Below are 13,438 nucleotides of genomic sequence, written 5' to 3' on the forward strand. Positions count from 1 at the left end.
ATTAGGAACTCAATTAGACAAAATTCGCTCACTCTCCAAAAAGAACATTCACATGCCACAAAGATGCACCATAGGCTTGCCCCTAGTGTAATACTCGACTAATCGAGCCCCATTCAGTCTAAGATCAATAGGACTTTATTTGGTTGTAATGTAATCTAAGGAACGGGTAGGATACATTTGGATATAATGACTAACTTCCCTAAGCACTTTTAATACAATTACATTGAATTTAACAATCATCATTTTATAAGCCAACACTCCACCACATTTATTTATACATCCCCATACATTAGGTGCAGTTTGTACAAGCTACCACCTTTTTTTTGTGTTTGGTGATTTTCTTTTTATGCTTCACATTTTTCACCTTTTCTCTATTTCCATGGTTCCACTTCAAAAACCAAATTACCACCCCACACTTTTGTTTTTACATAATCTCAATACCAATCTAGTGCTTAGTGAGGGGGAGGAAAATTGGTTCAAATAGCAGACTATTTAACAAGTGGTTAAGGTTCACATTGTGGTTGCCAAAGAAACAGGCTTATAGGCTCAACGGGGTTAACTAAGATGTAATGCATTCAGGTGGGTTCACTTATATGTCTGGCTCAACAAAGAAATGCCTATATCACTTCTAAAACCGAATGAAGCTACTATTTCGCTTTGCAAACACACAAGGCAAGTTCTAGGCATCAGAAGTACAACATGGAATACAATGATACTCACACCCACATGGCACATGACTCACTCCGGATTAGTTTATCAAAACATTCTCTTTTAAGTGTTCAAGTTAGGTACAAACATACAATTTTTAAGGCACTTAAACAAGATTTAACCCTTGAAGCTAAGCGCTACACTCTAGCGTATATCGTGTTCAGGTGCAAGAACGCTAAGGGTTTTTCTTCTTCAATTTTAAGCTCGTCACCCATTAATCCTAACCTAAAACAAAAAAAATCAACCTATACCCGGTTCAAGCTAAACCCTTGGAAAAGAACCGTGGCCCTAAGAAAAACTAAGGGGAAGTTACTACACTACCTAAGAAATAAACAAATCTTTTTGGTGTTTTCTATAGACTAGCTTCCCTCAATAAAATTGTCTAAAGAATCCATCGTTAGGAAGAGTCTTTATATGTCAAATTTTTTTTCCTCGACTTAGTCCCTCAAGAACCCCGCCGAAAGAGATCCATCGTCGGGACAAGTCGCTTCTATTTTCACTTCCTTAAAAAAAACTGTTACTCTATTCCTAAAGTCACTAACACAAAAAACCAAGAACAACAAATAGATAATATTCACAAGTACAACATACAACGAAGTCCCCCACCCCACAATTATAATTAAGACATGTCCCCATGGCTTGACAATATAAAACAAAAGTAGTTCGGTAAAGAAACTTGCCTGAAGGGTCACTCTTGATCTGAAACTGTGTCTGGGTTCACGTTGCATGCGCGACCCAGTGCTCTCAACCAACCCATGAACTTCTTGTCCGACTTCACCTGTCGGTCAGTTACAGCATCAATGCGGGTACTCAAGTCAGCGACTGAGGTCCGCAGTCCAGTTATATCCTGCTCTAAAGCATCCATCCGAGTGCTCCGGCGTGGCTGTGACGATCTTGCCTCGTCCCCTCGAGGAGGGGCTGTGATCTCAGTAGCTTCAGCAGCATCAGAATCATCTTCAGACTCAGACTCATCAGACGAGTCATCATTACGTCGTATTGGCTCTCTTCCCTCTTGCCCAATTTTTCTCACCCGGAAAGGGGTTTTTATAGGTAATTTCCCATCAACTCGGGAGTTCTCAGGAACATTAGCAAGGCGGCATATATGGGTAACAAGTGAAGGGAAGTAGTGGCCTTTGCTTAGTTCGGGCGATCGGATGAACATTTCTTCAGAGAGGACTCGGGCGACATCAAACCCTTGGTGAGTCATGAAGCAGTAAATCATAGCGACCCGTGGCCCATTTACATCGGTGGTATTGCTGGATGGTAGCAACCAGGTGGTGATGACAGTGAGCCAACATTTGGCCTCCCACGTAAGAGACTTGGAGTGCAGAGTCGTTGGTTGTGCTACCCATTTGGGTTGTCTGCCAGGTATACAGATGACCTCCAAAATTCTGTCCCAGTCAACCATAGGGCGACTAGCCATGATGTAATGATAATCGCCCGTGAATGCGGGGAGATGATACACCCTGTGGATGACCTCTATAGCAGCATTAACCGGGGTGTTGCGCACAGTCACAACCTTGTCCTCATGTTCTGGCAGGTTGGCATAGAACTACCGCACTAACTGAATATTAGCTTCCTCGGGAGCCTCAAAGAAGATGTCTAGCTAACACCTCCGTAGCTCATCAAACATATTGGGGCATTCCCTCATCAAGGCCCTCCCGTCGATATGGACCTCATGGAGTAACTTCCTGGCAAGTTTCTGATTGTACCTTGCCTCTGCTTCTGTAGAGACGAACCGAGTGGCATCAAACCGTGGTGTACTGGTTTGGCCCCTAGCTCGTGAGGAGCCTCCTGGTCCACTAGCAGAGGACCCGGTGTTTCGTCTCTTCCGGGCTGAACTCATAATACCTATCAAAATAGAGAAATGCGTATTAGGATAAGCCTAAAATGTGTGACTATGGGTGGTTACTCAGACTTCACCACGACCATGTCACAACATCTCCTTATATCACCATTGAGGAAATTTCTCAAACACATTGTGGGCAAGGCATTTTCTTCATATTCATGGCCCCAGGGGAATCAAGAAGACTTCCCCAATTCAACTATCTACTACACCCACACATTCTACACTCTATGGTAACCATCACCCACCAACAACACCATTCCAAACATTCAAAACACAGCCCCTTCACCAAACATATGCTAAAAACGAAATTACACTAAAAAGAAGAAGAAGAACTAAACAAAACAAAATTCTAGCACTAACACTACAGTAGAACAACATTAACTAGCATAATGCAACAAAAACAAAGAAAAATAGAAGGAAAAGAGAAGAGTGTGTCGGAAGCATACCTTGGGGGGGAAGAAGATGAGGGGTGTTGTGAAGGAGGAAGAAGAAGAAGAGGGTATGGAGGGGAGGGTTAGGGTTTAGAGAGAGGGGGGATTGAGGTTTTGATTCTTTTTTTTTGGGGGGGGGGGGTGGAATTGCGTTTGTTTAGGGGAAGAGGGGTGGGGGTGTGTTTTATTTTAAATTTGAAGAGAAGAAGAAATAATATTGAAGAAAACGAAAAAGAAAAAAAAATTCGGGTACCCGACCATGGTGCGCGCCGCGGTTTGGGACACAGTCTCCCACGGTCGACACCGCAGTCCGCACCGCAGTCGCGGAGGAGCTGTACTACTTCAGTGATTTCCGCGGTCATGGCCACGGTCCCGTATTTTTTTAAATTTTTTTTACACGAAGGTACATACTACACTTACAACACATTCGTGGGTTGCCTCCCATGTAGCGCCTGATTTAACGTCCCGGCACGACGCAGGTGGTTGAGCCATCACTCCTCCTTCGCGTACTGGGGTTCTTTCAAATTGATCACCACTGTATCCCCTTTTTCTTCAGCTATTCCAAGGTAATGTTTCAACCTTTGCCCATTTACAGAGAACTTGTTCGTCCCATCTTCTGACTCGATCTCAACAGCTCCACTTGCAAACATTTGTACCACTCTAAATGGCCCTGACCATCGGGACTTTAACTTACCCGGAAACAATCTCAACCTTGAATTATACAATAATACCTTGTCACCGGGGTTGAAATTTCTGTCCACAATGTGCTTGTCATGCATCTTCTTCATTCTTTCCTTGTAGAGCCTCATGTTTTCAAAGGCTTGATATCTAAATTCTTCCAGCTCATGCAACTCTGTCAGTCGATTTTGTCCAGCTGCTTCGGGATCCATGTTCAATTGCTTCAGTGCCCACCAAGCTCGATGTTCTAGCTCCACAGGCAGGTGACAGGCCTTCCCAAATACCAACTTGTATGGTGACATACCTATTGGTGTTTTGAATGCAGTCCTATAGGCCCAGAGTGCGTCATCAAGCTTCTTTGCCCAATCAGTTCGTATGGCATTCACCGTCTTGGTTAGTACACTTTTTATCTCCCTGTTGGACACTTCAACCTACCCACTGGTTTGTGAATTGTAAGGGGTAGCCACCTTGTGGCGTACATCATACTTTGCAAGCAATTTCTTGAAGGCTCTATTATAGAAGTAAGTGCCTCCATCACTGATGATCGCTCTTGGTATCCCAAATCGAGTAAATATATTCCTTTTCACAAAACCTATCACCACTCTTGCATCATTAGTGGGCAACGCTGCAGCTTCTACCCATTTAGACACGTAATCCACAGCAACAAGTATGTACTTATTTCCAAATGAGATGACGAAGGGGCCCATGAAGTCAATCCCCCAAACATCTGTCACACCTCCTTTTTACCTACACCCCCGAGAAGTAGTGTATATGGGAAATTTTTCCAACTTAAAGTGATAATCGAAACGGGATTATTTATTAAAGATTCAGAGTCGCCAATTGGGAGATTTATGGCGTCCCAAGTCACCGGTTGAATCCCGAATCAAGGAAAAGATTGACTCTGTATTACAGTCCGCGAACCAGAAATCCGAGTAAGGAATTCTGTTAACCTGGGAGAAAGTGTTAGGCTTTCCCGAGTTCCGTGGTTCTAGCACGGTCGCTCAACTGTCATATTCGGCTTATTTATCTGATTTTAATACATGTTGAACCTATGTGCAAATTTTAACTTTTTACCACTTTTATTATTATTATTTTTTAACGAGAGTTGCAACGTCGTGAAAATACATCTCGAACCATGTCACATCAATGCACCCGTGGTTATTGACACATTTCAACTCTGCTGAGATTTAGATTTGGGTCACATAAATGTGCACCCGAGTATAAGAAAGTAAATTATCAAAAGTACGTCTAGAATGACTAGCGCATTATTATCTTTGGGGAGGGCCGTGAAATTTACTAAACGAACCATCCCGAATTCTAAATGTTTCATTTTTAACCATTTCTTGAGGGCCCCGTAATTTGTAGCTTTATTTAGCGAGTCTCGTCTCATCTATTATTTTAAAGGACAAACCTACAAGCGACTATAATTTTCTATATATTTTTGTTTGTCTCTAAAGTAAAGAAAAAGGTCCTAATTATTTTAACAATTCCATGTATCATTACTATGATATCAAAAATTTCTTGAATTAAAACAAATTAGCTTTATTAGATTCCAGCATTTGGGCCTGAAGCCAACCCATGCTGGAAAAGCAGAACAAGCCCAATGGCGGAGAGGGATCGAATCCTATTGACTGCTCAATGCAGCACTCAAATAAGGCAAGTCAAAACTGAAATGAATGGGGATGCAAGGATGAGCCTGGGTCATCTCTCAACTGGGCCTAAGAGTGAGCCCAAGTTCCTGAAGAAACTTTTGATTTAACGGAAACATGACGTTTATAAAGAGACAGCCCAGCATTAATTAACTACCATATTCTCAGCAAATGGAAACTAGCTAATTAATCAGAACTTTAAATTGAAATGGGCATGCTTCAGTATTATCAGTACTGTAACGAGTAACCTTGATTCAACCTATTATTTAACATAATGTCCTAATCATAGCACCTCAAGTTAAAAAAAATTTAAAAAAAGTAAACTCGCATTTCTTTTGTCAATATATCCGGACCTAGAACAAGTAGACATGAACTTCAAACTGTTGCCTACCATAAACTACCAAGAAAAATATGGAACCACATCCTGCATTTAACTAGTGCAAATTGCTGCATCACATCCCACTACATCCAACAAAACCCGCCGAACCTGTTTTTAACATATAAAACTATTTGGATCGATTTTATAACTACTGGAGATGAATTACTGGAATTGAATTAAGCTATACCATACTACCCTGGTAATACTGAATGAACTAGTAAGCTAAGACAGTCCAGAATAGTCCATACAACATATAATCCAAACAGTTGTTCTAATAATGCAAAAACAAATACTAAGCATTTAACTAGCCACTATCAAACGATAAAACAATTGACAGCATCCAGATGAACTCGAATCTGGCCAGTGTTTCTATTTCAACTCAACTCAAAGTTACATCAAGGTGATCCAAAGGTGTACCTGGAAGTTGTAACAATGAAGAAGGAGAAAATTAGTGGCAGCGAACAGCAAGTGTAACAGCAGATTTGGAGTTCAAACAGCCACGAACACAACCAGTTCAGCCCAGAAATATATTTATCAATCCAGGAAGTGTTCAGAAATGTTTTGAACCAACAAGATGAATAGATTAACCCAAAACCGAATCGAATAAACCCAAATGACCTTCAAATTGACCCTAGAAACATACCACAACAACAAAACGCTCAAACTGATCCGAGAATGTCTCGACTGAAACCAAAAGTCTACTGGAAAACCAAGTAGAAAACACTACTGACTCCAGTGGCTAGCAATTTGAAAATTCTCAAAAAAAACTCTTAAAATTGACATCTCAAATTCTCTATATGTTTCAAATTAGAACTAAATGCCCTCAAAGTTTTCAAAATGCTCCCTAAGAACTGAAACCTTAGAAAAACTCTCTAAAAAAAAAACTTTCTCAAACTGATTCCTAGTCCTCTCAGCTCTTTTTTTCAGTTCTTTCCTAAGTCCCTCCACTTATACCCAAACACTGACCTTGCCAGCTCTCAAGAAGCCCATGATCTTCTTTTAGTACCCCACTAGAGTATGTTTTCCCCATTACCCCTTGTCTTTTCCTTATTTAATGTTCAAATAGGCATGGGCAACATATTTTAATCAATCCCTTTTAAGCCTTCCCCTATCATTATGTTTTGTTCCCCATTAGCACTTAGACAAATGCATTAATTTAATGTTACCTTAGCACTTAGTGGACAGAACACTTAAATTTAAAGTCCAAATTACCCCCTAATGCCCTAAACTATTATCCTACATGAACCCCTTTCAATCTGTACCAAACCTTTCAGCTATAACCAATTCAAACTATCAAATTCCTAACAACTGACTCCTAACTCAACTGGACAGATTACAAAACTTCAGATTTGCAAGGCCAGTAGACCTCCTGATGACCAACTAGGCAGGTAATCGACAGTATGAATTGCAAACAAAGGGAATCACACACTATAGAACAAGTTTTAATTCACAACAGTTTTGACTAAACCCAACTACTCTCAACATGAGCCTGCAATTAGAGATGAGGCAAAGCAAGTGTCATGAAAAGAAACCTGATTAATAGCACAAGTCTAGATTCAAACAATCATGAACCATTTCCTAAGCATTAGGTCTATTGTACAGGCCAACATCACTGATTAAGGAATCACAATGACAAAGTAATTGGTAGCCTGACCTTAAACCAAACTAACCGGACACAAATTAGACCAGTTCTTGATAAATTCAACTCGCAAACTGGCCCAAATTGGAACTTAGACTACTAACCATAATTCAAACGGGAAATTCATGCAAATTTATAGAAGAGGAAGGGACAGAGTAAACAAACGGAACTGCAAGAGTGAACAATCAAAACTGGATGTAAAAGACTTACCCGAATCACAACTCGATTAAAAACCTCGAGGATCTACCCCACGATGATTTGAAAAGAATTGATCAAGGATTCATGGTGAGGGGGTCCAGGAGATCACAGGGTGTGAGTTTGGGGGCTGTTGGGTAAGCTAGGGTTTTGCTCGAATCTTCGATTGAAGATTCGAAGCATCTGGTACTGATTCGAAGAAAACTGATTCGGGATTTGGAAAGAGAATGTCGTGGGGAAGCTGTGGTGTAATTTTGGGGTCGTTTGGACCACCGGAACCGCCGTGAGGCGATTTCCGGTGGGCGGAGCACGGTGGTTGAAGGCAGGGGGTGTTGGGCCTGTCTCTAGGTTAGAGAAGAAGGCGAAGGGGGAGGGGTATGGCTTGGGGGACGTGGGGTGAGTTTTTATGAATATATAGTGGGGTGGGGATTGGATCTTGGCCATTGGATCATTCACGATCAACGGCTTGGATCAACTCACTTAATGAGACAGCGTCGTTTCGTTTACCTCGAGACCGGATCGGTCTTTGGATGGGAATGGGTTGGGGCATGGGGGCGATCTCCGGCCGTTGGATTAGATGAAATGAATGGCCTGGATCGACAGGCCATTTGAAATGGCGTCGTTTGAGATGGCCTGGGATGGATCGCATTTTTGGCACGAGTTTGGGCTGGATCGGGCAGGTTTGGCTGGGTAATTGTTTGGGCTTCTTAAACTACATTGAATTTGGCCCCAATTTCAATTTTCTTCTCTTTTATTAATTCTTTTTCTTCCTAAATTGTCTTCAAAATTAAAACCAAAAATCCTAACTCAAATTATAAAACTAAGGTTGACTTAGAATACTAGTTAACTCTTAAATGACAATTATCACATGAAATTAAACACCAATAAAAATAAAATCACACAATTTAAATGCTAAAAATGCAAAGTACATTATTTTTTGTGATATTTCCATTTTGTAAAACAAACTAAATTGTTTAATTAATTCCTAAATGGTAAAATTAAATCCTAAATGCACAGGCAACATATTTTTTGTATTTTTTCTTAATTAAAGTAAAAATAAACATGCACAGACAAATACAAATAAATCACAAACAACAGAAAACTATTTTATTTTGAATTTTTGGGAGTAGTTCTCGTAGGGCAAAAATCACGTGCTCATAGCTGCCCCTCTTTGTCCGGAAACACGAAGAGTTTTCGTGCAAAGATAAAGTAAGCGGATACGAGTGATTTTTGCCCGCTCGTCTACTCCGTGTGAAGCATTTTTGAAAGATTTGACCGAACCTCAGCTTCAAAGGTTTCCTACATATCCCCGGCTAAAAGGGAATCAGGTCAATGTAGTTCGGGAAGTTTCGGTAGCTGGGACTACCATAAAGCTGTGGTTTTGTTGCCACTGCTATTGCTGCTTCTGCTATCTGCTTACTGACCTCCTTATTACACCATGCTAAAAGAAAACAAGAAGCTAGACTAAACTAGGAATTATAAAATCTTATCTAAATCTTCAAACTTTCTCTTGTTTCCTTGCTTTCTTGTTGGCTTGTGTTTCCTCTTATGTTTCTTTCTTTCTTGTGAAATTCGAATTGTTTCTCTTTCGACATGCGAATCACCTTTCTTTGACCATTGTTGCCTCTCTTTTGACTTCTGCACTTGAGTTTATGCTGGGGATTTTTGTTGTAACCCTCCGCCCTCCGGGCGGGCTCCTGACTTCTACTACGACTTAAAATGATAATACCTCCATTCTCCAGGCGGGCTCCTGACTTCGACTACAACTTGAACGTATAACAACCTCTATTCTCCAGGCAGGCCCCTGACTTCAGCAACTTCTAAAAATATAACATCTCCATTTTCCAGGCGGGCTCCTGGCTTTAACAACTTCTTAAAAATATAACACCTACATTCTCCAGGTGGGCTCCTGACTTCTATTATGACTTAAAAAGATAATACCTCCATTCTCCAGGCGGGCTCCTGACTTCGACTACGACTTAAAAAGATAATACCTCTATTCTACAGGCGGACTCCTGGCTTCAACTACAACTTGAACGTATAACAGCCTCTATTCTCCAGGCGGGCCCCTGACTTCAACAACTTCTAAAAATATAACATCTCCATTCTCCAGGCAGGCTCCTGACTTCAACAACTTCTTCAAAATATAACACCTCCATTCTCCAGGCGGGCTCCTAACTTCTATTATGACTTAAAAAGATAATACCTCCATTCTCCAGGCAGGCTCCTGACTTCGACTACAACTTGAACGTATAACAACCTCTATTCTCCAGGGGGGCTCCTGACTTCGACTACAATTTGAACGTATAACAACCTCTATTCTTCAGGCGGGCTCCTGACTTCAACAACTTCTTCAAAATATAACACCTCCATTCTCTAGGCGGGCTCCTGACTTCTATTATGACTTAAAAAGATAATGCCTCCATTATCCAGGCGGGCTCCTGACTTCAACAACTTCCTAAAAATATAACACCTCCATTCTCCAGGCGGGCTCCTGACTTCAACAACTTCTTAAAACTATAACACCTCCATTCTCCAGGCGGGCTCCTGACATCAACAACTTCTTAATAATACGTTCTATTGCCGTTGTTCCTTCCTGCCCCCTGAACCATTTTCCTTCTAACTTGAATAATCTTCTTCCAGAACTACTTCCCTCAAAATTGGTGTTTCATTCCTCTGAAAACTGCTGGGGATAACACTGGTGTTTCATTCAAAAATATGTTATTCTCCTCCTTCAAAGACTAATTCCCTTAAAGCTCGTGTTTTCCTTCCTCTGGAACTACTTCCCTTAAGAGTTGTGTTATCTTCCTCCCGAAATTGCTTTCTTTAAAACTTGTATTGCCTTCTTCCGAAAACTGCTGGGGATACCGCTTCCTTCAAAACTTGTGTTAGACTTCCAGAAAATTTTCGAAATGAAAGAAAATTTTCTGCCCCAGTTTGACAATCTTTCTTGTGGCATGTCTTTCCGTCATCAATAACAGTTCCTATCCCTGCTTCAAATCAAAGAAAAGTTGTTAGTTTAAAATGTGGGGGACGTTCCTGCTGGGGATGGTTTTCCCTTTTTCTTTTTTTCCATGCTCTGCATTGTTCGACCGTCTTGAAACTTGGCTGATAACTTTTGACCTTCTTGATGCTTCTGTATTCACCCACTTCTCGACTGTTGTTTTCCACTTTTACTCCATACTTTCCACGACATCTTAGAGCAATCCGTCATTTGGTCTTATAATGACGTCTTTCTTGTCCCGTCACATTATCTTCGGCCTGTCTTATCCCCATTCACCTTGCCCCATGTTGGCGACTGGTAGTTGGCTTTGAAAATCCTTCTTAAAGACAAACGACAAACTACTATAAAAAAAATCTTTAACCAAAAGAAATGAAAGATGATGACTTCAAAAGATAAATTTTCCTAAAGAATTGTTTGAAGAGAAAAAGGAAAAGGACTTATTTGAATGGTATAACTGATCTCAATGATCATGTCGTGCATTTCGGCTTAATCAACCCAGTCTATTATACCACTCAATCTTTCTGATGAACTTACTTTGCATTTCAAAAGGTCCCGCCACCCAACTCTTTTGCCGAATCAACATCTTTGTTCTACTTGATGCCTCGACGGATCATTTCTGTCAACCTTACCTCGTTTTCCCACTTTCAATTCCTTGTCGCCTTATAGTGCCCTTCGAGGGGTTTTCACTAATAAGACTCTCTCGTTTCTCTCAACTCTCGTCGCCTTACGGTGCCTGTGAAGGTTTTCACCAATAAGACTCTCTCACTTTATTTCTCTCAACTTCTGTCGCCTTATGGTGCCTGTGAAGGTTTCCACTATTAAGACTCTCATTTTATTTCTCTCAATTTCCGTCGCCTTATGGTGCCTGTGAAGGTTTTCACCAATAAGACTCTCTCATTTTATTTCTTTTTAGATGGGGATTGGGGTGTTACTGATAAGATTCTCTCATTTCATTTCTTTTCTGCTGGGGATTCTCTCATTTCATTTCTTTTCTACTGGGGACTAGAGTGTTACTCCAGACTTCCATTTGCACGACTTGGAACTTCTCGGATACTGATCGGGAGGTCTTTTTGGACATCAATATGGGTTTCTGGTGTATGGCTAAAGAAAAATTTAAAATAATTTTGATGGGTAAAACATTACAACTCTTGGAATCAACTTTCTTTCCCCAAAATTATAAACACAACTTCTGCCCCAGTTTTTCTTACTTGGGGGTTTTTGATTCTTATTACACTATGACCGAGCCGTGAGGCGCCTACGTATCCTTTTTGAGGAATCAGGTCAAACGTAGCTCCCACTTCCTTTGTTTTTCTTGTGACTTTTCTTTTGACTTTATTATCATTATTTTTCTTTTCTCCTTTTTTTCATTTTCATTACTGATTCCAAAAGAGGGGTATGAAAGAATAAATAAGGCTCAAAAGGGGAAGCAAAGGTTGAAGTATTTGGATGGAAGAACAAATTGCCTCCGTCATTTCATTCTCCGATATCATGCCAAATGCAAACAAACAACAATTACAATTAAAAGAAATCATATATAATATCTCTTAACTGCGTCAGAATTGATAGCCATGTCGATGCATTTTCCTTCGATATCTGTTAAACATAAAGCACTATTGGACAATACTCTGGTTACAATGAATGGCCCTTGCCAATTCGGGGTGAACTTGCCTTTTGCCTCAGCCTGATGTGGAAGGATGCGTTTCAGCACTTGCTGGCCCACCTCAAACTTCCGGGGACGCACCTTTTTGTTATATGCTCTTGCCATTCTCTTTTGATATAACTGGCCATGACACACAACTGCCAATCTTTTTTCATCAATCAAGTTCAACTGCTCCAGACGAGTTTTGACCCACTCATCATCATCAATCTCAGCTTCAGCGACAATCCGAAGGGACGGGATTTCAACTTCCTCAGGTATTAAGGCTTCAGTTCCATATACCAACAAATATGGAGTTGCACCTACTAAAGTACGGACAGTGGTGCGATAACCCAACAATGCAAATGGTAATTTTTCATGACATTGCTTCGAACCTTCTACCATTTTCTGAAGTATCTTCTTTATGTTTTTGTTGGCTGCCTCAACTGCTCCATTCGCCTTGGGACGATATGGGGTGGAATTGCGGTATGTAATCTTAAACTGTTGACATACCTCTTTCATCAAATTGCTGTTAAGATTAGCACCATTATCCGTGAGGATCACCTTTGGGATTCCAAATCGACAGATGATATTTGAGTGAACAAAATCGACCACTGCTTTCTTGGTCACAGACTTGAAAGTTTTGGCCTCAACCCATTTGGTGAAATAATCAATGGCTACCAGAATGAACCTATGCCCGTTGGATGCTGCTGGCTCAATTGGTCCAATGATATCCATGCCCCAAGCGACGAAGGGCCATGGCGCTGACATTGTGTGCAATTCCGATGGTGGAGAATGAATCAAATCTCCGTGTATCTGGAACTGATGACATTTGCACACAAAACTAATACAATCTCGCTCCATGGTGAGCCAATAATAACCTGCTCGGAGAATTTTCTTCGCCAACACATATCCGCTCATATGTGGTCCGCAGACTCCTGAATGTACTTCGTACATGACAGCCATAGCCTGTCTAGCATCTATACATCTTAACAATCCTAGGTCTGGTGTTCTTTTATACAGAACTCCTCCACTCAAGAAAAATCCACTTGCCAACCGTCGAATTGTTCTCTTTTGATCCCCCGTGGCTTGTACTAGGTATATTCCCATTCTGATGTATTCCTTGATATCATAGAACCACGGTTCGCCATCCAATTCTTCTTCAATCATGTTGCAGGCATGTTGATCTTGTACTTGAATGTGCAAAGGATTGACATAGGCTTTGTCCGGAAGGTGCAGCATTGACGCCAGGGTAGCCAAAGCATTGACG

Source organism: Nicotiana sylvestris, chromosome 9 (genome assembly GCF_000393655.2).
Source record: "Nicotiana sylvestris chromosome 9, ASM39365v2, whole genome shotgun sequence".
Lineage (NCBI taxonomy): Eukaryota > Viridiplantae > Streptophyta > Magnoliopsida > Solanales > Solanaceae > Nicotiana > Nicotiana sylvestris.